Source organism: Bufo bufo, chromosome 2, assembly GCF_905171765.1.
Source record: "Bufo bufo chromosome 2, aBufBuf1.1, whole genome shotgun sequence".
Lineage (NCBI taxonomy): Eukaryota > Metazoa > Chordata > Amphibia > Anura > Bufonidae > Bufo > Bufo bufo.
The window spans coordinates 132,284,193-132,311,884 of NC_053390.1; positions in this window are offsets into that span (position 1 = coordinate 132,284,193).

The window sequence follows — 27,692 nt, forward strand, 5'->3', positions numbered from 1 at the left end:
ATGTCACGGAACCATGAACCAGACGTACAACAAGAGATAAGTGAAAATAAGAAGGCTTTATTGAAAATAAAGCTGTAAAGCAAAAGTCCAAACGGATGGTGAAACCGAGCAGAGTCTTTGCGAAGCCAGAGGTCAGGAACCAGAAGGGTAGTCAGACGAAGCCAGGATCAGGAACCAGCAGGGTAGTCAGACGAAGCCAGGATCAGGAACCAGCAGGGTAGTCAGACGAAGCCAGGATCAGGAACCAGAAGCAGCAGCAGTCTTAGAAGCATGTGAACACAAGAGGACCAAGCAAGGAACTGAAGCCACAGACCTCCTATATATATGAGCTAGGCATCCAGCTCCTCCCAGTGGGAAGGAGGAGCCGCAGGGTGGAAGGTTACAAGAAACCCAGAAACCAAGATGGCCGCCAGCACATGTCAAACGAAGGAGAACAGCAGGAAGGTAAGACCATGACAATGATAAAATTTAATACATGGCCATGTATGATGTATAGTCGATTTAAAGCACGGGTATACCGCCCAGACGCGTTTCAAGATAGCTTATCTCTTCCTCAGTGGGTCACCTGTGGTCTCAAACCTCTCGACTTTCATACTCTCTTCATCCGTACTTCATTATTCACATCGGGTTCAGCATGTGTTAATGATTAAATTCAGTAATTGGGGATTTGTGAAGTGTCCGATTTTTTTAGGATGTCCGATTTTTTATTCTTCATAGTTACAAATTTTATGCCAACCATGTCTGGTACAAAGGGAAGGGTATGTGACATATACATTAAGAACAGCGATTGTGGATGTTTTATAATGGGTACAGTATACAATTCCTCATTCAGTGCGTTATTTTCGCTTTATTTACGCTTTTGGATTTTATCCTTTACTCATTTCTGGGCCGATATTCTTACAGTCTGCCAACCATATTCACACTTCTCGATTTTATCTTTCCCTTATTTTCGGGTTTGTGTCTTTACAGTCTGGCACTACTATCGCTATATAGTTGGACATATAGTTCTTCTATTGTTGTTTTAACATGTAGGTATTTGGTCTCCTAGTGTGTTTACAGCAGAGATCTTTCCAGAAATATGCAATTCTTCTAATCTATAACACTACAGATTTGAGTGCGTTTTCACTGCGTTTTCTCAATATACCTGCATTTTTTGTGGTATATGTGCAAAAACTTTTATTAGTGTTCTACATGTGAAGTTTTTCAGAAAAAATAGAGTTAGTCTATTTTATCCGATTTACATTTGCAACTAAAATGAAAAAGTGAAAAGAAATGTGTCAAAGTTAGAAAGTGATCTCTCTATAGTTCTAGTGTGTGTTTAAAACTAATTAATTATTCATGTGTGACTATGTCACCAGTGTAGTGATATTTTTAGACATTTAATAGGTTACTACCAGTGGTCGTGTCAAAATAAATACATATAGTGTCTGCAGTGAGATATATGTTGAACCAACGGTTCAGTTAAACCCAAAAATCTCTAAGTCTGAATTCAGACCGGCTGGGAGAAGGCTGCCAAAGTCGTAGATTCTCCTGGACTCGGCTCGGGACATTCTCATAATATGGTTGCCTCCTCTCCAGTGTACATCCACCTTCTCCAGGGCCACATAAGAGATACCCCTGAAGTCACAATTATGCGAAATCTGGAATAGGGTCACTTACATCGAATCTCTCCCAGTATATCGATACCCTATTACAGCCGCCTGTGGTGAGGAGAACCAGGTCATATATTAAAGACACCATGGAGATTATTGGCATTTTGGGGGGCCTGGACGTCCAACCCAATTGGACCATGGGGACCTTGGACGTCGAGTCCCTCTATACCAGTATCAGACATGACCTGGGAATGTCAGCTGTAAAGTCCCAGCTTGAGACAAATAGTACCATATGCACCCAACAGATAGATTTCCTGATGGAGGGGATAAAATTCATACTCCACCACAACTATTTATTTTTTTAGGGCAATTACTTTTTGCAGCTTTGTGGGACGGCCATGGGGACCAGGTTCGCCCCCAGTTATGCTAATTTATTTTTGCCGCAATGGGAACATGATAACATCAGTCCCAGACTGGGGACGAGCCTGGTCCTCTGGCGTCGCTACATTGATGATGTCCTTTTTGTGTGGAGTGGAGACGCACATCAACTACAACACTTTCTAGGCAGCCTAAACCTCAATAATATGAATCTGAACTTTGTGCCCAAGGTGGGGCAAGTGTCCACGGAATTTTTGGACATACAGATTTCACGACGGGATAACAAATATATCTGCAACACCTACAACAAACCAACTACGAAAAACAGTTTTTTACCTTTCACAAGTTGCCACTTACCACAGTGGCTCTTGAATATCCCCTCGGGTCAGTTCCGTCGGATTAAGCGTAACTGCACCGAGGGGACGAGCTTTGAGGTGGAAGCCTTAAAAATGAAGAAACAATTCAAATGTAAAAACTACCCTGAAAAAGTTGTGGAGGGGGCTTTAGAAAAGACAAGGAAGACTGATAGGAAGTCGTATTTTCAACCACAGACACAGAAGGGAGAGACAAAAGAAGGAGAATTCAGAGTGATCCTACCATATAGTGTACAAGCCAAACAAGTACGCCATATGATCAACCAACACTGGCATTTCTTATTCAGGGATAAGATTATTGGCCCTATGCTTCATACTTCACCCCTTATTACATTCACCAAAGAACCCAGCTTAGGGTTAAAGATTGAACCCTCTATTAGAAACTACACAAAGAAGGATGGCACCACACTTCAAAAATGGTTGAATATGAACAGCTTTTATAGGTGTGGTAAATGTTTGGGATGTAGGAACACAACATTCCTGAAAAAAAACACTAGGGTCCAATCTACTCAGAATGACTTTGCTTTAGACATCAAGGGTTGTCTTACATGTGACTCCTCCAGTGTCGTCTACCTTATCCAGTGCCCCTGCCAGAAACAGTACATCGGCAGAACTAAGAGACCCCTGAAAGTAAGGATTACAGAACACCTGAACAATATAAAGAAGGGCTATGAAAAACACTCTTTATCGAAGCATTTTAAGATTTCGCATATTAGTGACTTCAGGGGTATCTCTTATGTGGCCCTGGAGAAGGTGGATGTACACTGGAGAGGAGGCAACCATATTATGAGAATGTCCCGAGCCGACTCTAGGAGAATCTATGACTTTGGCAGCCTTCTCCCAGCCGGTCTGAATTCAGACTTAGAGATTTTTGGGTTTAACTGAACCGTTGGTTCAACATATATCTCACTGCAGACACTATATGTATTTATTTTGACACGACCACTGGTAGTAACCTATTAAAGGTCTAAAAATATCACTACACTGGTGACATAGTCACACATGAATAATTAATTAGTTTTAAACACACACTAGAACTATAGAGAGATCACTTTCTCACTTTGACACATTTCTTTTCACTTTTTAATTTTAGTCGCAAATGTAAATCAGATAAAATAGACTAACTCTATTTTTTCTGAAAAACTTCACATGTAGAACACTAATTAAAGGTTTTTGCACATATACCACAAAAAACGCAGGTATATTGAGAAAACGCAGTGAAAACGCACTCAAATCTAAAGTGTTATAGATTAGAAGAATCTCTGGAAAGATCTCTGCCGTAAACACACAAGGAGACCAAATACCTACATGTTAAAACAACAATAGAAGAACTATATGTCCAACTATATAGCGATAGTGGTGCCAGACTGTAAAGACACAAGCCCGAAAATAAGGGAAAGATAAAATTGAGAAGTGTGAATATGGTTGACAGACTGTAAGAATATCGGCCCAGAAATGAGTAAAGGATAAAATCCAAAAGCGTGAATAACGCAAAAATAACGCACTGTCTGAATGAGGAATTGTATACTGTACCCATTATAAATCATCCACAATCGCTGTTCTTAATGTATATGTCACATACCCTTCCCTTTGTACCAGACCTGGTTGGCATAAAATTTGTAATTATAAGGAATAAAAAATCGGACATCCTAAAAAAATCGGACACTTCACAAATCCCCATTTAATCATTAACACATGAATAATGAAGTACGGATGAAGATAGTATAAAAGTCGAGAGGTTTGAGACTACAGGTGACCCACTGAGGAAGAGATAAGCTATCTCGAAACGCGTCTGGGCGGAATACCTGTGCGTTAAATCGACTACACATCATACCTGGCCATGATAAATTTTATCATCAAGGAGCAAAATATCGCTTCACTTACGAAACTCACAGACAGACCAAGTCTCACGAGAATTGGGACGAGATACCGAAAGAAGCTGCAAAACGAAACTAACATTGCTGGAGCGTGGTGGAGCTGTGGGACGCCACTGGAAGAACCTCTACACGCAGAAAAAGCTTTTGATCAGCGCAACACATCGTGAGTAACAAATGTGTATATCTACTCTCTATAAAGCGGGTAAAGCCGATTGACTCTGAAAGCTTGAGACTAAGTCGAAATTGTGTCCTTTTACATAAAGATTAGAAGTCCTATGTATACAGATTGAGTACTAGACACTTGCTACTGGGACTTTTACATATACAGACACGTCTTCATAGAAAACCAAAGCAACAACCGACTCAGAGTGCTCCATTTATGTTTTATTTTATGTATTTTATCTATTCTATATGTATATTTTATATATTAGATGTATAGTACCTAGGTGCATTGTGGTTTTATTATAATAAATTTGTATGGTTCCTGTTAAAGGGGATATTAATTATTGATATTTATGCAAATCTCAATAATTAATATTCATAAGTAGGTGTGAGTCGTCTTATGATAACTCCGCCTATTTATGCCTTACTTATCAACATATCGCTACTGATTGCCTTACACTAATCACTAAACTAGCTGCATGCGCCTTACTATCACTATACTACGGCGGCGACTACTAAAAACACCATACACTGCATTATGAACAATAATATTTATTACACAATACAATTATACAAGTCTAGCAATACGCTATATCTATATATATTCATGGATCAATGGATATGAATATACATACATATAGACGTACGCACTGCAGTATAGAAACAGTACCACAATAAACACAATACAAGCCTAACTACTCTATACAGCACAATCCCAAATTCCACCCCACATACTATCTATACATTACAATAATACATTCATACACACAAATATCAGTAACCCACCCGCCTGGCTACTCACTGTCCCTACGGGGTACGACGAGGGTTACCGGTGGTCTTACAGGGGTGTAAGTAAACCACAACACAGGATCAGGGAATCAGGGACAAGGGTTAACCAGTGACATCAGGGGTACAAACAAGGCACAGTAATAGGGATCCCAATAAAGCAAGGGTTTAGGGGAACAGGGTGCCCAGTAAGCAAGGGTTAATCAGGGATCAGACAGTGTAGGGGTTAATGCAGAGGTTAATGCTCTGCAGGGACAGGACAGGGTTGCTCAGGCAGTGAAGGGGTTAACACATGGAATGCAGAGGTTAATGCTCTGCAGGGACAGGATGCCAAGCAGGGGATCAGGGAAGGGCAGGGGGACAGGGCACTAAAGGGGTTCAGTGCTACTTAGCCATCCAGCAGGACTCTCCTTCCTGTCTTCACTGGAGCAGATCGATTGCTCGGTCTTCCCCTCCTCTGGCCTGGTGGAGCTAATGCAGAGCAGCTAGTAGTACTGCCTGCGTTCCTCTGCAATGCCGGAAGCTCTCTCCTTCAGGAAGGGATGTCGGGGGTCCTGTATCCTAGCGCAGCGCAGCCTGGGTGGCTGCCTGCGCTGTCTTCTATATCGGGGGGAGGCAATGGCAGGGGGGGGTCCCGATCTTTCAGCGCTGGATGCGCTCACCTTCAGGGGGGGGGTGCCGAACTACTTGAGTGCAGCGCTGCTGGGGTATTTAAACTCCGCAGCGCTCGAGCCCGTTCTACCGCCCTGCGCCAGCCCGCGCTCCCAGGCAGGGGGATCCTTTGATCCTCCCGCCTGTGGAGATATCGCACATCTCTGGCGCTGTAATTACAGCGCTGGAGGTGAGCGGCACACAGGGGCATGGGAACTCTGTTCCCATGTCCCTGTTAGGCATACCATCTCCAGCGCTGCCGGAGATGGTGACAAAGGGCAGAGGATCTTTATTGATCATCTGTCCTTTGAAGAGGCCGAAACTGGACATAATTGTCCAGTTGTCAGTCTCTCCCCACCCAGCAGGCACATTCCAGAGGGGGGGGGGCATCCATGGGAGCTTCTGGGGACAGTTTAACTGTATATATATACACTTATAGATGCTTGGGGCACATCCATAAGTATATATATATATATCTATATATACATATATATAACACAGGGGGTCTCAATGGGCAGCAATAAGCCCACCTATACACATATTATATACATAGAGATGTATGCTGAGAAAGGGGCATACATACATCTCTATGTATACACCTACTACCTGGACGGGCCCATGCAAAGGGGCCAATATACAGGGAGTGCAGAACTATTAGGCAAGTTGTATTTTTGAGGATTAATTTTATTATTGAACAACAACCATGTTCTCAATGAACCCAAAAAACTCATTAATATCAAAGCTGAATATTTTTGGAAGTAGTTTTTAGTTTGTTTTTAGTTTTAGCTATTTTAGGGGGATATCTGTGTGTGCAGGTGACTATTACTGTGCATAATTATTAGGCAACTTAACAAAAAACAAATATATACCCATTTCAATTATTTATTTTTACCAGTGAAACCAATATAACATCTCAACATTCACAAATATACATTTCTGACATTCCAAAACAAAACAAAAACAAATCAGTGACCAATATAGCCACCTTTCTTTGCAAGGACACTCAAAAGCCTGCCATCCATGGATTCTGTCAGTGTTTTGATCTGTTCACCATCAACATTGCGTGCAGCAGCAACCACAGCCTCCCAGACACTGTTCGGAGAGGTGTACTGTTTTCCCTCCTTGTAAATCTCACATTTGATGATGGACCACAGGTTCTCAATGGGGTTCAGATCAGGTGAACAAGGAGGCCATGTCATTAGATTTTCTTCTTTTATACCCTTTCTTGCCAGCCACGCTGTGGAGTACTTGGACGCGTGTGATGGAGCATTGTCCTGCATGAAAATCATGTTTTTCTTGAAGGATGCAGACTTCTTCTTGTACCACTGCTTGAAGAAGGTGTCTTCCAGAAACTGGCAGTAGGACTGGGAGTTGAGCTTGACTCCATCCTCAACCCGAAAAGGCCCCACAAGCTCATCTTTGATGATACCAGCCCAAACCAGTACTCTACCTCCACCTTGCTGGCGTCTGAGTCGGACTGGAGCTCTCTGCCCTTTACCAATCCAGCCACGGGCCCATCCATCTGGCCCATCAAGACTCACTCTCATTTCATCAGTCCATAAAACCTTAGAAAAATCAGTCTTGACGTTTCAGCTTGTGTGTCTTGTTCAGTGGTGGTCGTCTTTCAGCCTTTCTTACCTTGGCCATGTCTCTGAGTATTGCACACCTTGTGCTTTTGGGCACTCCAGTGATGTTGCAGCTCTGAAATATGGCCAAACTGGTGGCAAGTGGCATCTTGGCAGCTGCACGCTTGACTTTTCTCAGTTCATGGGCAGTTATTTTGCACCTTGGTTTTTCCACACGCTTCTTGCGACACTGTTGACTATTTTGAATGAAACGCTTGATTGTTTGATGATCACGCTTCAGAAGCTTTGCAATTTTAAGAGTGCTGCATCCCTCTGCAAGATATCTGACTATTTTTGACTTTTCTGAGCCTGTCAAGTCCTTCTTTTGACCCATTTTGCCAAAGGAAAGGAAGTTGCCTAATAATTATGCACACCTAATATAGGGTGTTGATGTCATTAGACCACACCCCTTCTCATTACAGAGATGCACATCACCTAATATGCTTAATTGGTAGTAGGCTTTCGAGCCTTTACAGCTTGGAGTAAGACAACATGCATAAAGAGGATGATGTGGTCAAAATACTCATTTGCCTAATAATTTTGCACGCAGTGTATATATATGCATATATGTAAGGGCATACATATATATATATATATATATGTATACATATATATATAAAACAGGGGGTCTCAATGGGCATCAATAAGCCCACCTATACATATATTATATACATAGAGATGTATGCTGACAAAGGGGCATACATACATCTCTATGTATACACCTACTACCTGGACGGGCCCATGCAAAAGGGCCAATATATATATGCATATATGTAAGGGCATATATACATATATATTTAAATCCAACACTCCCCTCAACAGTTCCACATAACTCTCAGAATGTTTTGAGTGCCGGTCCAACTTTCTAACGATATAATTGAGAACATGGGGTGTTTCTTCTTCTTTTTGACCTGAGCACTAGTAGGGATTATCCATAGTGAGCCATCTGTTTCTTGTATTCAGCATTTGAACAACATGGTGGAACAGTACCTGTGCACACGACTACACGTAATGACTGATGGTTCTGCCCCATTCAACTTCTGGGTCTCCAAATTGTCCACATGGCCAGAGCTTGCCCTGTATGCCTTGGAGGTGCTGGCCTGCCCTGCAGCCAGTGTACTCTCTGGACGTGTATTTAGAACGGCAGGAGGCGTCATTACAGAAAGACGCAGCCACCAGTCCACAGTCAACGTGGACAAGCTCACGTTCATTAAAATGAACCAGGCTTGGATCCCACAAGACTTGTCTGTACCTTGTGCAGAATAGACATTTATACCACCATCAAACATACATTCTTGTACTGAAGTCAAGTGCAATTATTCTTTGTTTTTTGTTTTTTTATTTGTCCCAATATTTTGGGGGCTACCTACCCCAATAAAAAAAAAAAAAAAACATTGTTGGCTACCTCCTCCTCCTCCATTGTTGCCTCCACCTACAACACCACATTCACCACCTCCTCAACCTCCGACTCCATATCCACCTCCTTCTCTGAGTTGCAGGTTAATAATTTGTAATTTCTAGTTATTTTATTTCATTTTAAGTTATTTCCCTATCCACATTTGTTTGCAGAGCAGTTGCCATGCTCTTAAGCACATTTTACTGCCTTTTACATTCCTCTAGCCCTTTCAAGGACTATTTTAGAGCCATTTTAATAAAAAAAAGTGCCAATTTTAGTGCACTAAATTGAAAAAATTCTTATTTTCAATTGGCGGGTGACATTTTACCATTTTTGGCGTATACAAACCCCTGCTGTGCCTGGGTGACAGGGGCCTAAATATATCAAAATCCTTTGTTATATTGCTGGGTGACATGAACCCCCTTTTGCTGTGAATGAACCCCTGCTGTGCCTGGGTGACAGGGGCCTAAATCTCTCAAAATCCTCTGTTCTATTGCTGGGTGACATGAACCCGCTTTTGCCGTGAATGAACCCCTGCTGTGCCTGGGTGACAGGGGCCTCAATCTCTCAAAATCCTCTGTTCTATTGCTGTGTGACATGAACCCCCTTTTGCCGTGAATGAACCCCTGCTGTGCCTGGGTGACAGGGGCCTAAATCTCTCAAAATCCTCTGTTCTATTGCTGGGTGACATGAACCCCCTTTTGCCGTGAATAAACCCCTGCTGTGCCTGGGTGACAGGGGCCTAAATCTCTCAAAATCCACTGTTCTATTGCTGGGTGACATGAACCCCCTTTTGCCGTGAATGAACCCCTACTGTGTCTAGGTGACAGGGGCCTAAATCTCTCAAAATCCTCTGTTGTATGGCTGGGTGACATGAACCCTCTTTTGCCGTGAATGAACCCCTGCTGTGTCTGGGTGACAGGGGCCTAAATATATCAAAATCCTCTGTTCTATTGCTGGGTGACATGAACCCCTATTTGCCGTGAATGAACCCCTGCTGTGCCTGGGTGACAGGGGCCTAAATCTCTCAAAATCCTCTGTTCTATTGCTGGGTGACAAGAACCCCCTTTTGCCATGAATGAACCCCTGCTGTGCCTGGGTGACAGGGGCCTAAATATATCAAAATCCTCTGTTCTATTGCTGGGTAACATGAACCCCCATTTGCCGTGAATGAACCCCTCTGTGCCTGGGTGACAGGGGCCTAAATCTCTCAAAATCCTCTGTTCTATTGCTGGGTGACATGAACCCCCTTTTGCCGTGAATGAACCCCTGCTGTGCCTGGGTGACAGGGGCCTAAATCTCTCAAAATCCTCTGTTCTATTGCTGGGTGACATGAACCCTCTTTTGCCGTGAATGAACCCCTGCTGTGCCTGGGTGACAGGGGCCTAAATCTCTCAAAATCCTCTGTTCTATTGCTGGGTGACAAGAACCCCCTTTTGCTGTGAATGAACCCCTGCTGTGCCTGGGTGACAGGGGCCTAAATCTCTCAAAATCCTCTGTTCTATTGCTGGGTGACATGTACCCCCTTTTGCCGTGAATGAACCCCTGCTCTGCATTGCTGACAGGGAACTAAATTTAGTGAAAACATCTGTTACTGATCGGAAGATGCGCGACTACAAGCGCACGCTGATGATGGCATTCCCATCTGACAGCGGGGGCACAGTGGAAGCACAAGGCGAAGGCAGAGGAGTAGGAAGAGGTCGCCAACGCAGCTGGGGCACCACCAGCACCTGAGAAGGCAGGGTTAGCATGGCCAAAATCTGGAAAAGCTTTGTCAGCCTTGGAGGTGCTGACCTGCCCTGCAGCCAGTGTATAGTGTGAACGTGTGTTTAGTACGGCAGAGAGCATTATCACAGGCCGCAGTCAATGTGGACAAGCTTACGTTTATTAAAATGAACCAGGCATGGATCCCACAGGACTTGTCCATACCTTGTGCAGAATAGACATTTATACCAGCCTCAACCATCCATTCTTGTACTCAAGTGCACTTATTCTTTGTTTTATTTTGTTATATGTCCCAATATTTTGGGGGATACCCCTATTTAAAAATAAAAAATAACACAAATCAGTGTTGGCTACCTATTCCTCCTTCACCTCCGATTCCACCTACACCGCCATGTCAACCTACACCGCCACATCCACCCATCCACCACCTCCTCAACCTCCTACTCCTAGATCCAGATTGTTATTTTTAATTTTTCGGTATTTTATGTTATTTTTAGTCATTTCCCTATCCACATTTTTTTGCAGAACAGTTGTCATGCTCTCAAGTACATTTTGATGCCTTTTGCAGCCCTCTAGCCCTTTCCAGGACTATTTTAGAGCCATTTTAGTGCCCAAAAGTTCGGGTCCCCATTGACTTCAATGGGGTTCAAGTTCGGGTCAAGTTCGGGTCCCGAACCCGAACTTTTTTTCAAGTTCGGCCGAACCTGCCGAACCCGAACATCCAGGTGTCCGCTCAACTCTACTCATTGCTTTTAAGAGGAAATCAGCTTGAACAAAAGTTCTGTTATGTGGCTGAAAAGACCAAGATGAGTTCATGGCAAGTTCAGTTTATATAAGAGTCATAGTGAATATGAATGGACATTGTATTTTAAAAGTTATTGCTAAAAGATATGGGTTTATCTATGGGGAGTATACTAGCTTCTCCAGACATGTCTGTCTGAAGGGAACAATGTTTGTTTCGTGGCTAAACCATGACAAGATAAGAATTTATATCCTTAAGACACATCTGGAGTGTGGTGTCTATTCATATATTCATAAGTATTATGCATATTTATGTGTGCATTTATTTAGCTTTTTAGTATGAACATATCAATAATTCATGTATAATATGCAATATTGATATATATTATAACCAAGTATTAAGGTATTCTTTATGCCGTGTGTATCTCACTGAATGGATATAGTCTTAGAATGTATAGAAAACACAAAGGTTTTTTACAAATAGAAGTTTCTCAGAAGAGATAATGTTATTCCAGGCGTCATTACTCAATAGTTTGGACAGTTAGATATACAAACCCACGGTGCAAGTGTAAGGCCCATTGTATTTCTTATCAAACCCATAAATTCAAGAGTCTGGGAAACTCCTGATGTTCCCACTAAGTCTGGGAAAATAGTTTCAGGATGTCAAAAAAGTATCCCTCCTCATTGATATAGGTTGCAAAGGTACTCAAAGGTTAATGTGTAGCATAATTCTGATGTTAATATGTTACACAACAGTGCCACCTGGAGACAGGTGGATATCATGACACCATTCACAACAATATTGCATTCTGGGTAAATATGATCTTATAGGATCATTACCATATGAGCACACCCATCCAATGTGATTGGAAAACCCTAATCTGGAAGGGTGTGATCATTTGATACGTTTTTGGATAAGAAAGCACACATAAGATAGAAAAATAAAAAAAGGAAAGAAAGAAAGAGGGGTCTATCAAGATGAAAGCCATGGTGAGATGCACTATGATGAACCACCCAACTTTCCTAGGAGCAGAAGTGAGAATCCTACTAGGACTTGGTAAGAGACACAAAGAATGATATTTCATTTTATTAAGACTAATTGGATAATGTGGGTGAAATTATGCCATCTAGATTGGCGAATAAATAAATAAATAAATTAATTAATTGATCATCTTCATATTGAGATGTAATCTTAGGATATTGTGAGGCTTCATTCTACCTGCAGAAGAATCTAGACTCATAATTTATCAGAGCATTAAATGATTGCCTATATATTGTATATTGATAGTAATATTATTCGCCAAGCTAAGTGATGGATTCCCACAGGAAAGACTTGTTTAAAGTCCTTCCCATTTAAAGGGACACTGACAGTCCGTTAGAGCATATAAAGTGACATATATTCTTCTATTGGTCTTAATATGCTTAATTAAACTATACCATTATCACCCCTCGCTGCCTTTCCTTTACTTATAAAAAGTTTTTTTATCAATATGCAAATTACATTACTTTGTGCCCAAGGGGCTGTCCCTCATTCAGTTCTGTGCCCAGCCGCGCCCCAACTGCCGTCTCCTAGTGCCGCCCAGCTCATATTTACTGCACTGGGCGGCTTTTTTTTTCTCCCGACGCAGTGAAATCCCGCGCATGCCCAGTACTATCTTCTACTGGAGCTGGAGGGTGCCGGGGACCTTATCCAGCGCAGGCATGGAGAGACAAGATGAAGCTGATGCCAGGAAGATTGTACTGGGCATGCGCGGAATTTCACTGCGTCGGGAGAAAAAAAAAGCTGCCCAGTGCAGTGAATACTAATGAGCTGGGCGGCACTAGGAGACGGCAGTTGGGGAGCGGCTGGGCACAGAACTGAATGAGGGACAGCCCCTTGGGCACAAAGTAAGGTCATTTGCATATTGATAAAAACACTTTTTATAAGTAACAGAAAGGCAGCGAGGGGTGATAATGGTATCGTTTAATTAAGCATATTAAGACCAATAGAAGAATATATGTCACTTTATGTGCTCTAACGGCCTGTCAGTGTCCCTTTAAGATATGATCTAGCAAAGATCCTAGATCCCTGTTATTTGTTTTAATAGTCTTACCAAAGTCATATGTGTGAAAATACTCCAGGATGGGGCGGAAGGATACAGTTATCTCTTCTAAGTTATATCCTTGAATGGATTTTCCCATTCCGGAAGTCATGTGATGTGTAGTTGGTTAGAAGGGGGCAGAATGTATTTAGCATTCCATATTGATGTCTAGGATTTGACATGCCCATCCTGATATCATAAGGTTTCCTCTGAACAGAAGTGATGTATATAAATTATGTTCCTATTTTGATATCCTATCCTAATAGCTTTGTCATAATGTGACAAGTTATTTTTACTCACATGTATTGTTAAAGGGATTCTGTCACCTCGTTTTAGCCTATGGAGCTACGGACATGCACGGCTAGATCGCCGCAAGCATGTCCGCAATATACCTGTCCTATAGCGCTGTGTCCTTTTATTGTGTATAAAAAATGATTTTATAGATATGTAAATGAGCCTGATAAGGAGCCCAAGGGGCTGTACGAACCTTCTTGGAGCCCAGCCAAGCCCCCTTGTGAAGGAGCCCAGCACCGCTTGCATCCTCCGAATCTCCTCCTTGCTCACAGTTAGATCGCTGTAATCTCATGATGAACGAGCTCGCGCATGCGCAGTTCCTTCCCTAAGGCTGATGCCAGCACAGGGAAGGAACACTATGCTGACACTGCGCATGCTCGAGCTTGCGCATCGCGAGATTACGGCGATCTAACTGTGAGCAAGGAGGAGATTTGGAGGACGCAGGCGGTGCTGGGCTCCTTCACAGGGGGGTGTGGCTGGGCACCAGGAAGGTTAGTACAGCCCCTTGGACTCCTTACCAGGCTCGTTTACATACCTATAAAATCCTTTTTTAAACACAATAAAAGGACACAGCGCTATGGGACAGGTATATTGCGGACATGCTAGCGGCAATCTAGCCGTGCATGTCCGTAGCTCTATAGGCTAAAATGAGGTGACAAAATCCCTTTAAGCTTGTAATGCTTTATATCAACGCTGAATATATTCATTTGCATGTATCATTGTGTTTATTTACTTATTTATGTTTATAACCTTGTAACCAATAAATCTGCATATTTTTATAATACCTGTGTATTATTGTATAATGTAAAACTACACCTTTATCATTAATGTCATCTCACATCAAAAGAACGTATTATCTGAGGAAATAGTCGGACTCAGATGTGAATTGTGTCGATTAGGTTGTCCACAATTCACCAGATCATGATTTTAAGAATTTATGACAAATTTTATTTTAAAAAAAAATTCATGATTATTTTATGACCATAATTAATAGTTCTTAATTGAATTATTACCACCCGACAGTAGGTGAGAGGGGCTGTTCCGATAGTAGTGTGGTGACAGCAGGGCTATTGTAGGTTGTCGACTCTTCTGAAGAGGTGAGTTTTCAAGTTGTTTATAGACGTTTCAATGAGGGAGAGAGATTGATGTGTTGTACTAGCGAATTTCGGAGCATGGGGGGTACATGGGAGAAATCTTAGAGGTGATGATGTGTGGAACATATGATTACGTATGTCAAAACTGTCAACCAAACTACAGCTCAGCACCAGCAATTCCGACCTTACAGTTTGAAAATGACTGCTTTAGGCAATGTTAGGCGTTGCATTTTAAGAGTGGCTCCTTAGGGGTGATTGGAGCCCAGAAATGTTTTTTGCTGCCAAAACAAATATGACATAAACCAACTCCACTCACTATGTGCCACTTCCCAGCAGATTATCTTTTTTTTTTCTTTTTTCTCTCAGGTTGAATGGCCCCTGCTTGCTGCCTGCATAGGCTGCTGCCCCCACACATCGAACAAGGTTGTAGAGAAAAGAGGAACCTTTTGGCCATACAAACTCCCCTAGACACCCAAGAGAAATGCAAGTGACATGCAAAGATGCAAAGTGTGAATGAAATATTAAAAAAGGTTTAGTACATAGATGTATTGACATGTCATGAATTCTGCAGGAGAGTAAGTAGTGGAAGTATTGGTCTAGACCAGGGGTGCGCAACCTGTGGTCTTGGAGCCACATGCAGCCCTCAATAACATTCTGTGCGGCCCCCAACCATCTGGTAACAGACATGTATGTCTGTGTGTTGTGGCTGCTCACATGTATTTTTCATGTAATCTCCCATTAGATGTGAGTCCTGGCAGTGTAACCAGACATTTATGTCATAAGTACAGTATTTTAGTTGGTTTTTCCTGGTTACTGGTTTGTATTCCATGCCACACTTTACCGTGCCTCTATATTTGCATGTTTCCCATGAGAGTAGGAAACACCACTGAAATGGTTTGGGAACAGCATAGGGAGGATGTCTGGGTGCATCTTGGACTCCCAGGTCGCTGCTGGGAACGATGTTGTCCGAGTAGTACGCCACTTTTACAGACTGACAATAATACGCACAAAACCGAAGATAAAATCGATTTTAGAGGAAAAATTGTTAGGAAACATTCTTTACTGTATATTTACTTGTATATAAAGTGCAAGTGCTGCCAAAAATTTCAAGGAAGAGGCACTCTGATACAACCTGTATATCACATAAAGGAGGGCCTCCTTCTCATTGTGGTACAATTGTTCAGATACTGGGACTCCTACACTCATAAAGCCTATGCACTAAGGGAAGGGGCTGCCAAAAATTACAAGGAATCGGCACTCCAATACACCCTTTATTACACATAAAGGAGGGCATCATACACACCCTTGAAAAATTATGATTGATGGCCTGCTGGTGACCCTCTAAAACATTAGGGGCGAGGGCCTGCTGCTGATCTGACCATCTAAAACATTAGGGGTGAGGGTCTGCTGCTGAGCTGACCATCTAAAACATTAGGGGCGAGTGCCTGCTGCTAATCTGACCCTCTAAAACATTAGGGACGAGAGCCTGCTGCTGATCTGGCCATCTAAAACATTATGGGCAAGGGCCTGCTGGTGACCCTCTAAAACATTAGAGGTGAGGGTCTGCTGCTGAGCTGACCCTCTAAAACATTAGGAGCGAGGGCAACCTAATAAGCATGTTGATATGATGGATGAGGAGGAGGAAGAGAAAAGGAAGATTGAACCATATACCCTTTTTTGTGGTGGAAGGGGTGCATGGGAATACAATGTATTCAATATACCAAAAAAGCCACTTTTAAAGTGCCTTTATGTTCAGCCACTTTCCTCTGGTGGAGTAGAGAAGTAAGGGGCAATCCAGGCCTTGTTCATTTTGATAAGAGTCAACCTGTCAGCATTTTCAGTTGACAGGCGGATGTGCTTATCAGTTATTTTGCCCCCAGCAGCACTAAATACCCACTTTGACAAAACGCTGGCAGTAGGGCAGGCCAGCACCTCCAAGGTGTAGAGCGCCAGTTTGTGCCACGTGTCCAGCTTGGACACCCAATAGTTGTAGGACACAGAGAGATCACTGAGAACGCTGACACGGTCTGCTAAGTACTCCTTCAATCCAAAAAATCAATACAGCCACCACACGAGCTGTTGCCACTCATAGGTCAAAGATACTGTCCTACAAGGCTACCACCATATGCAAAAACCAAAATCTAAAAGGGCAGTAGTAAAATATAACTTTTAATATTGAATCTAAAAAGTCAAATAGCCCAAATTGTAACCATGAGGCCACATTAATCAAGCAATAAGCATCACAAAGTCCATGTCGGACACATGTATACAGGGAGTGCAGAATTATTAGGCAAGTTGTATTTTTGAGGATTAATTTTATTATTGAACAACAACCATGTTCTCAATGAACCCAAAAAACTCATTAATATCAAAGCTGAATATTTTTGGAAGTAGTTTTTAGTTTGTTTTTAGTTTTAGCTATTTTAGGGGGATATCTGTGTGTGCAGGTGACTACTACTGTGCATAATTATTAGGCAACTTAACAAAAAACAAATATATACCCAGTTCAATTATTTATTTTTACCAGTGAAACCAATATAACATCTCAACATTCACAAATATACATTTCTGACATTCAAAAACAAAACAAAAACAAATCAGTGACCAATATAGCCACCTTTCTTTGCAAGGACACTCAAAAGCCTGCCATCCATGGATTCTGTCAGTGTTTTGATCTGTTCACCATCAACATTGTGTGCAGCAGCAACCACAGCCTCCCAGACACTGTTCAGAGAAGTGTACTGTTTTCCCTCCTTGTAAATCCTTGTAAATGAGAAGGTGTGTCCAAACTTTTGGTCTGTACTGTATATATATAAGTTTTTAGCCATAATATATTTACATATATTATTATATATATAGAATATATAATATATTATAATATACGTAATTATATTATGGCTAAAACATCAGTAGTAGTTGCCCACCTATTATGCATTCATATATATCAGGAGTATGATTCTATATATATATATATATATATATATATATAATATATATATATATACAGGGAGTGCAGAATTATTAGGCAAGTTGTATTTTTGAGGATTAATTTTATTATTGAACAACAACCATGTTCTCAATGAACCCAAAAAACTCATTAATATCAAAGCTGAATATTTTTGGAAGTAGTTTTTAGTTTGTTTTTAGTTTTAGCTATTTTAGGGGGATATCTGTGTGTGCAGGTGACTATTACTGTGCATAATTATTAGGCAACTTAACAAAAAACAAATATATACCCATTTCAATTATTTATTTTTACCAGTGAAACCAATATAACATCTCAACATTCACAAATATACATTTCTGACATTCAAAAACAAAACAAAAACAAATCAGTGACCAATATAGCCACCTTTCTTTGCAAGGACACTCAAAAGCCTGCCATCCATGGATTCTGTCAGTGTTTTGATCTGTTCACCATCAACATTGCGTGCAGCAGCAACCACAGCCTCCCAGACACTGTTCAGAGAGGTGTACTGTTTTCCCTCCTTGTAAATCTCACATTTGATGATGGACCACAGGTTCTCAATGGGGTTCAGATCAGGTGAACAAGGAGGCCATGTCATTAGATTTTCTTCTTTTATACCCTTTCTTGCCAGCCACGCTGTGGAGTACTTGGACGCGTGTGATGGAGCATTGTCCTGCATGAAAATCATGTTTTTCTTGAAGGATGCAGACTTCTTCCTGTACCACTGCTTGAAGAAGGTGTCTTCCAGAAACTGGCAGTAGGACTGGGAGTTGAGCTTGACTCCATCCTCAACCCGAAAAGGCCCCACAAGCTCATCTTTGATGATACCAGCCCAAACCAGTACTCCACCTCCACCTTGCTGGCGTCTGAGTCGGACTGGAGCTCTCTGCCCTTTACCAATCCAGCCACGGGCCCATCCATCTGGCCCATCAAGACTCACTCTCATTTCATCAGTCCATAAAACCTTAGAAAAATCAGTCTTGAGATATTTCTTGGCCCAGTCTTGACGTTTCAGCTTGTGTGTCTTGTTCAGTGGTGGTCGTCTTTCAGCCTTTCTTACCTTGGCCATGTCTCTGAGTATTGCACACCTTGTGCTTTTGGGCACTCCAGTGATGTTGCAGCTCTGAAATATGGCCAAACTGGTGGCAAGTGGCATCTTGGCAGTTGCACGCTTGACTTTTCTCAATTCATGGGCAGTTATTTTGCGCCTTGGTTTTTCCACACGCTTCTTGCGACCCTGTTGACTATTTTGAATGAAACGCTTGATTGTTCGATGATCACGCTTCAGAAGCTTTGCAATTTTAAGAGTGCTGCATCCCTCTGCAAGATATCTTACTATTTTTGACTTTTCTGAGCCTGTCAAGTCCTTCTTTTGACCCATTTTGCCAAAGGAAAGGAAGTTGCCTAATAATTATGCACACCTGATATAGGGTGTTGATGTCATTAGACCACACCCCTTCTCATTACAGAGATGCACATCACCTAATATGCTTAATTGGTAGTAGGCTTTCGAGCCTATACAGCTTGGAGTAAGACAACATGCATAAAGAGGATGATGTGGTCAAAATACTCATTTGCCTAATAATTCTGCACGCAGTGTATGGATAGGTATACTGTAGTGTATATACACCGCTTAACCAAATGGATGTGTAGGTAAAGGTAGACAAAACCAGCATCCACACCAAATAAATATCGTCCTCACACACAGATGACTTCAGCACCAGTTGCATTCAATCCACAAACACGTCGCCCCCTAATCATCTATTTTGATAGTGTGTAATCTTACAGAGGACAGTAAAAAGATAGACCTCTAACCATCCTGATTAAAAGGGTGCTGAATAAACCTAATTAAAGGTGCTCAGATAGAGTGAAAAAATGTTGTCCCTACGCGTTTCATTTATTTATATAGCCTAAAAACTCATAAGGGGACAAAGGGCTCATGCAACATATACATGGGATAGTCCAATCCTAGAGTAGTCGTCCTGAGGGAGTGTAAGGTCGCACCTCCTGTGATATTCACCCAAAAGGATGTGGGTGTTATAGCAGAGGGTAAAGGGCCACTGTAGATGTGTGGCGTCCCCTATCTGATGTGACGTCATAGCACTTATTGCTTATTGCTTGATTAGTGTGGCCTCATGGTTACAATTTGGGCCATTTGACTTTTTAGAGTCATTATTAAAAGAGTTATTTTACTACTGCCCTTTTAGATTTTGGTAAGTTGTCCTTCACCATCTTCCAAAGCTATTCCCTCCTTGTGACACTAGGCCATGCATCAGGGTGAGGGTGCTGGCGGGGTGTTATGAAACTGTTCCAGGCCTTGGAGAGTGTTGCCCTGCCTCTGCTGGAACTGCTGTGTGTTCCCCTCATCTCCCCTCCTCGGTTGCCCAAGGAACTACGTACTCTGCCGCCAGTGTTGTCAGATGGAAATTTTTGGAGCAATTTTTCCACAAGGACCTTCTGGTATTGCACCATTTTGCTAGTCCTCTCCATCACAGGAATGACAGATGAGAAGTTATCTTTGTAGCGGGGGTCGAGAAGGGTGAACAACCAGTAATTGGTGTTGGCCAAAATGCCTATAACGCGAGGGTCACGGGAAAGGCAGCATAACATAAAATCAGCCATGTGTGCCAGAGTCCCAACAGACAAGACTTTGCTGTTCTCATCAGGAGGATGACTCTCAATCTCCTCCTCCTCCTCTTCAGCCCATCCACGCTGAACAGATGGAATAAATCTGCTATGGGTACTACCCTCTGTAACGGAGGCAACCGTCTCCTGCTCCTCCTCCTCATCATTATCCAATTCGCGCTGAGATGACGAACTGAGGGTGGTCTGGCTATCAACCTGTGTACTGTCTTCCCCCATTTCCACCTCTTCCACATGCAAAGCGTCCGCTTTCATTGTAAGCACCGAGCGTTTCAGTAGACACAGAAGTGGGGTGGTTACGCTGATAATAGTGGCATCGTCGCTCACCATCAGGGTTGATTCCTCAAAGTTGCGTAAAACCTCACAGAGGTCAGACATCCATGCCCACTCATCGCTTGTGAAGAGAGGAAGCTGACTGGAAAGGCGACGACCATGTTGCAGCTGGTATTCCACTACTGCCCTCTGCTGCTCACAAAGCCTGGCAAACATGTGGAACGTCGAGTTCCAGTGTGTGCTCACGTCGCACAACAGCCGGTGAGCTGGCAATTTCAAGCTCTGCTGCAGCGTTGACAGACCGGCTGAAGCTCTCGATGACTTGCGGAAATGTGCACACATGCGGCGCACCTTCACCAATAGCTCAGGCAAATTGCGTTAGGTTTTGAGAAACCGCTGAACCACAGGGTTGAACACATGGGCTAGCATGGGATGTGTCTGAGCTTGCCGAGCTCCAAAGCCACCACAAAGTTACGGCCATTATCAGACACAACCATGCCTGGTTGTAGGTTGAGTGGCGAGAGCCACAACTTAGTCTGGCGCCTTATAACCTGCCACAGCTCTGCGGCGGTGTGCTGTGTGTCACCAAAATTTCAGCACAGCTGTTGCCGCTTCCCCACTGCAGTGCTACACTGCTTTCAGCTACTGACTTATGGCTGACTGGTGCTGAAATATGAGAATTCAGAGGTGGAAGTCGAGGAGGAGGTGGAGGAGGAGGTGGAGGAGGAGAAGGGGGGGGGGGGGGGTTGCAGCCACTAATGTAGGTGGTGGCGGAAATCCTGATGGAAGTAGGGCACGCAATCCTTGGCGTCAGTAGCACCTGTTCTATCCTAGGGTACAACTCGCTCCCGGCCTCCACAACGTTCACCCAGTGTGCCATCAGGGAAATGCAGCATCCCTGGCCAAAAGCAATTTTCAGTCGTTAAGTGGATCTTCCAAATAACTGCTTTGGTCAGGGAACGGGTGATGTTACGGGACACATGCTGGTGTAAGGCAGGGACGGCACATCAAGAAAAATTGTGGCGGCTGGGGACTGAGTAACGAGGGGCGGCCACTGCCATCAGGCTGCGGAAAGTCTCAGTGTCCACAAGCCTAAATGGCAACATTTGCAGGGCCAGCAATTGGGAAAGGTGCGCATTTAGTGCTATAACCTGTGGGTGGGTGGCTGGGTATTTGCTCTTTCGTTCAAAGGCCTAGGGTATGGACATCTGTACATTGCGCTGGGACACAGAAGTGGATGTGCTAGCTGATGGTGCTTGCGAAGGTCCAGGTGCAGGGTGGTAGACATCCGGGCCTGCGTCTTGGACAGGGGATTGTCCAGCACATAACACAGGGAAAGAGGAGGCAGTGGTGTGACCCTCAGACACTGATTGTGGACCCAAACGTTCTACCCACCTATTAGGGTGCTTTGATGCCATGTGGCGGATCATGCTTCCTAGGTTGGATCAGTGACCTAATTGTCCACCACCTCCTCTTCCACTTCCTCACTCTGATCATCCTCCTGATTTGTTTACCTAACCACAAACTCAGTGATTGACAACTATGTCTCATCATCTTCATCAACCTCTTGAGACAGTAATTGCGTTGACTCATTGGCAACTGTGTCTCATCATCAGCCATCTCATTAAACACTAATTGCCGTTCCCCACCGTCATGTTCTTGTGACTAAGTAGGGAATTGCGGCACACTGTGTGCCGCAATTCCCTACTTTTTTACTACGACTTACAGGTCCTTGCGGGCACGAGCAGCAGCGGTGTGTGGTTCTTCACCTATACAACATGTTCTTGTGACTGTGAATGTTCTAGAGGTTGGGAATCATGGCACAAGATCTCATGTCCCTCTTCAAGCGTGCTTGGCGAGAGGGCCAAATCAAGTAATGGCGATGAAAAGAGGTCCTCGGAATATTCAAGTGTGGGATCAGTTGTTTGGCCAGACTGTAAATGGTGGGAGGAAGGAGGATTAGGGTGAGGATTCTGTTGACCAGACTCTTGGCTACTGAGACTGGACTTTGTGGAAGACAGTGTGGTGCTTAACCGACTGGAAGCATTATCTGCTGCAATCCAACCGACCACCTGTTCGCACTGGTCTGACTTCAAGAGTGGTGTCCTGCAACGCCCTGCAAACTGGGACATGAAACTAGATATCGTGGATGTGTGTGTTTCTTGTGCTCTGGCAGCAGGCACAGTTTCACCGCGCCCAGGGCCACGGCCTCTGCATGCACCATCAGCAGCACGGCCTCTTCCACGTCCCTTACTGCTCGCCTTGAGCATATTAAATGGTATATATGCTTGCAAGTATGTCACACATACAGTAGCGCAGGTTTTGTAAGTGTATGCGCAAATAAATTACACTGAATGTTACAGATATTTAGGATGCGCAAACATTATACAGGAGATGTAGCGCAGGTAATGTCGCTGTCACCAGAGGCTAAGAAAAAATTACACTGAATGTCACAGATATACAGGATGTCACAGATATTCAGGAGATGTAGCGCAGGTAATGTCGCTGTTGCGAGTGGCAAAAAAATTACACCGAACGTCACATATATTTAGGATGCGCAAAAGTTGTACAGGAGATGTTGCGCAGGTAATGTTGCTGTTAGCAGCGGCGAAATAATTAGACTGAATGTCGAAGATATTTAGGATGCGCAAACATTATACAGGAGATGCAAATGTGATCGCACACTACATCCAGCACTCTGCCCTCCATGCTGGATGAGACATTGGTTTATATTTTGGCCAAAGCATAGTAAGCCACTCACCGCGTCAAGGCTGTCTCATGAGTGGTCCCTAACTCTCGTTCCTACCTGTTCACTGGCCATGACAGCCACATAAAATCCAGGGAATGCAGGTCAGCATGCAAGCCAAGTACACTTTGCTTGTAACCCCGTCCGGTGCCATTACAGCTTTCATCGGATCCAGGGATGCAAGTACCAACATGCATGCTGAACCCACCATATACTTCTCCTGGAGCCAAATGGCTAATGGTAGGTTCTATACAAGCAGACTCAGTTTTATACTGACTTTAAAACCAGCCTCAAGGACAGATTAACTGGTCAGGTGTGCAATGACTCCAAGGAGATCGCCACGCCTCCAATATATACTACAAAGAAAAAAATAAGGCGTTGGGTCAGCACAACCTGCCTGTAGGTGCAGATCGCTATGGCGAAATACATATACAAACGGAAAATGCAAATGTGATCGCACACTACATCCAGCACTCTGCCCTCCATGCTGGATGAGACCCAACCCCTTATTTTTTTCTTTGTAGTATATATTGGAGGCGTGGCGATCTCCTTGGAGTCATTGCACACCTGACCAGTTAATCTGTCCTTGAGGCTGGTTTTAAAGTCAGTATAAAACTGAGTCTGCTTGTATAGAACCTACCATTAGCCATTTGGCTCCAGGAGAAGTATATGGTGGGTTCAGCATGCATGTTGGTACTTGCATCCCTGGATCCGATGAAAGCTGTAATGGCACCGGACGGGGTTACAAGCAAAGTGTACTTGGCTTGCATGCTGACCTGCATTCCCTGGATTTTATGTGGCTGTCATGGCCCGTGAACAGGTAGGAACGAGAGTTAGGGACCACTCATGAGACAGCCTTGACGCGGTGAGTGGCTTACTATGCTTTGGCCAAAATATAAACCAATGTCTCATCCAGCATGGAGGGCAGAGTGCTGGATGTAGTGTGCGATCACATTTGCATTTTCCGTTTGTATATGTATTTCGCCATAGCGATCTGCACCTACAGGCAGGTTGTGCTGACCCAACCCCTTATTTTTTTCTTTGTAGTATATATTGGAGGCGTGGCGATCTCCTTGGAGTCATTGCACACCTGACCAGTTAATCTGTCCTTGAGGCTGGTTTTAAAGTCAGTATAAAACTGAGTCTGCTTGTATAGAACCTACCATTAGCCATTTGGCTCCAGGAGAAGTATATGGTGGGTTCAGCATGCATGTTGGTACTTGCATCCCTGGATCCGATGAAAGCTGTAATGGCACCGGACGGGGTTACAAGCAAAGTGTACTTGGCTTGCATGCTGACCTGCATTCCCTGGATTTTATGTGGCTGTCATGGCCCGTGAACAGGTAGGAACGAGAGTTAGGGACCACTCATGAGACAGCCTTGACGCGGTGAGTGGCTTACTATGCTTTGGCCAAAATATAAACCAATGTCTCATCCAGCATGGAGGGCAGAGTGCTGGATGTAGTGTGCGATCACATTTGCATTTTCCGTTTGTATATGTATTTCGCCATAGCGATCTGCACCTACAGGCAGGTTGTGCTGACCCAACCCCTTATTATACAGGAGATGTAGCGCAGGTAATGTCGCTGTTAGCAGTGGCCAAACAATTTTGCTGAGTGTTACAGATATTTAGGATGCGCAAATGTAACACAACAGATGTAGCAGAGGTTGTGTCACTGTCAGCAGTGTCCAAACAATTGCACGCAGGTTGTGCTAATAATATATATTGCAGCTAGTTAAAACAATAGTCCTTAAAAGGACTTTTGGGTCTCTAACACCTTTTAACCTTTTAACAGTAAACCCTGCCTGAAAAAAAATAAGAAATCCTGTCGCTACATTATCTGTCCCTTCTGCTGCAGCTCTCCCTGACTAAGACTGAGCCACGGCATTACAGTGAGTGCCAGTACTTCCCTGCACGTTTATTGGCTGTGTAGCAGCCAACAAATGTGCGGGGAGGAGGCTCGAGCATCACGCTCGAGCACATGCGGTGTATGGCCGAACACCGGGATGTGCCGAGCATCGCGATGCTCGAGTCAAAATGGTATTCGGCCGAGCATGCTCGCCCAACACTAACTTTCATGAAGTGCTAACCACACTGGGGGGAATTTATCATTGTTCTGTGTTGTACTGATGACATGACCAGGAAATATTTTTAGCCTTTGGTCTTAAACACACATTTTCTTGTTTAATATTGTATAACACTTTTCCGTGATGGATATATGCATCAAAGTGATCATGCAGGCACAGCAGCAGCAACCACCCATTTACCAACAGGAGGTGGGTTGTCATTACAAACCAAACCTTTTGCACAACAACTGGTTTGGAAAGATTCTTGATATTAACCCCTTAGAATCTGTGGTCAGTATTGATGGTGGCATCTATTGATTTTAAACAGAGATGAGCGAAATTCCTAAAATTAGTTTCCGGTCCAATTCTGTTGAATTGATCTGACCCAAATAAATTCAGACTGAATCGAAAGCGCACAAATTGCCCTGAAAAGTCATGTATGGCGCTCTGGTGTCTCTTTGGACTGTATCCAACCCCTTTCAAGCTTTTGAATGCCAAGACAGCATTAGCAATGTCAAAGTGACAGTGAGGCTGGAAGCCCAGCCAATCAGTTCCTGGCTCAGCGTCCAATCCCAGAGCCAGGAGGAGGATTTAAGTCTGCTACTCTGTCAATGGCAGTTGCTGGTGAATGTGTATATATGTCCTGGCTCTGTTTTGTACTTTTGTGCTTTGTACCTGAAGTCAACATCTGCTTGTACCAAGCCTGGCTTGTTTTTTAGATTAAACACTCATCTGCTAAATTGGCTTCTACTAACTCTCCTGGTTACTCTAACCTTGGCCAGTTTCTGGATTAACCCCTCGTCTGCTGTTTGGGCCCTAGCCATCTCTCCTGGTTCTGATAATACTTGTCTACTACCCTTTTCACCCCAATCATTCTGGTGGGTCTGAGTCTAGCAAGCTTGCACCAGGTTCTTTTGGTGAAAAACCTAAGCATAGCCCTAGCTTTCTACCAACTGGAGTGGTTAAAAAAGGCTGGTAGCAATTTCTGAGTTGTGCGAATTGTGTGGGACAAATGTCCAAAAAATGGGAATAGTTGAAAGTTTTTGGGAATTTCATAATGAATTTAATTTGTTACGACTCATCTCTAGTTTTAAACATAAACAGCTCCAGTTGTTTGCTGTCTGTCAGTCCTGGTTTTGCTAACACTTGGATGATCCTCATTTCATTTATGATAATGTACAAAATATTTTGTAAAAGCACATCCTATTATGTTTGTCATTAAATAAATATACTGTAATTATAATAATAATCTTAATTTTTACAGCGTCAACATATTCCACAGAACTGTACAATAGGAGGGTTCATGTACAAACAAAATTTTACATTACATAGCAACAAACAAGTCAACAATTAAAACAAAAGGAGTGAGGGCCCTGCAGGCAAGAGCTTACAGTCTATGAGGAGATGGGAGTGACGCAAATGGTTAAAAGTACTTGTTTTGTACAACAGTCCAGCCATCTTAACAAAATAGGGGAGTATAGATAAAGCTGGATGAACCGTCACCAGACGATATTTGTGGTGCTTCCGTGGGGTGTGATGGATACTGAGCTCCGAAGAATGAGGTTAAAGGGTGGGTGTGAATAGAGAGGAGTTAGATTAGGGGATGTGATGGGCCACCCTAAAAAGATATGTTTAGTGGTAAAACATTTAGGGGCACATTAATTAAGACCAGTGTTTTAGACGCCGGTCTTAATAAGCCCTAGGCATCCAGCCCAGATTCTAAATGTAAGACAGCTTGCTTGCTACAGTACATTGCACTTGAAAAAAAACCACAAAAGACTGAGTGACAAGCTATAAACTAAAATTAGCAAAAAATATCACGTTTATTAGCTCTCTGGTCTACTCTAATAGGTATTCATGCTCTTCTAAAAGTGGCATATGTGACCTTACTGGCCTACCCTATGTAATCATAAAGAAATATTTCCCAAACCCACAGATTTTCAAAATTTTTTCCTAAATATTTTTCACATTTTCCCTAATTATCTGTATAATATTAATGAAATCTTTCTATTTGTGGCTGAATGGTATGTCGCTCTCCTATATATAGCTATGATGGTAACAGTTGAATCACTCACATGGGAAATGATTACTTAGTGAACAGTAATGATATCTGCTAAAATAAAATTGTGTCTGATACATTTTCCAATAGAATTCTATTTTGTATTCCAAGTTGTTTTTTTCTCATAAGTGATAACTCTCATGCAGAACACATGGATAAT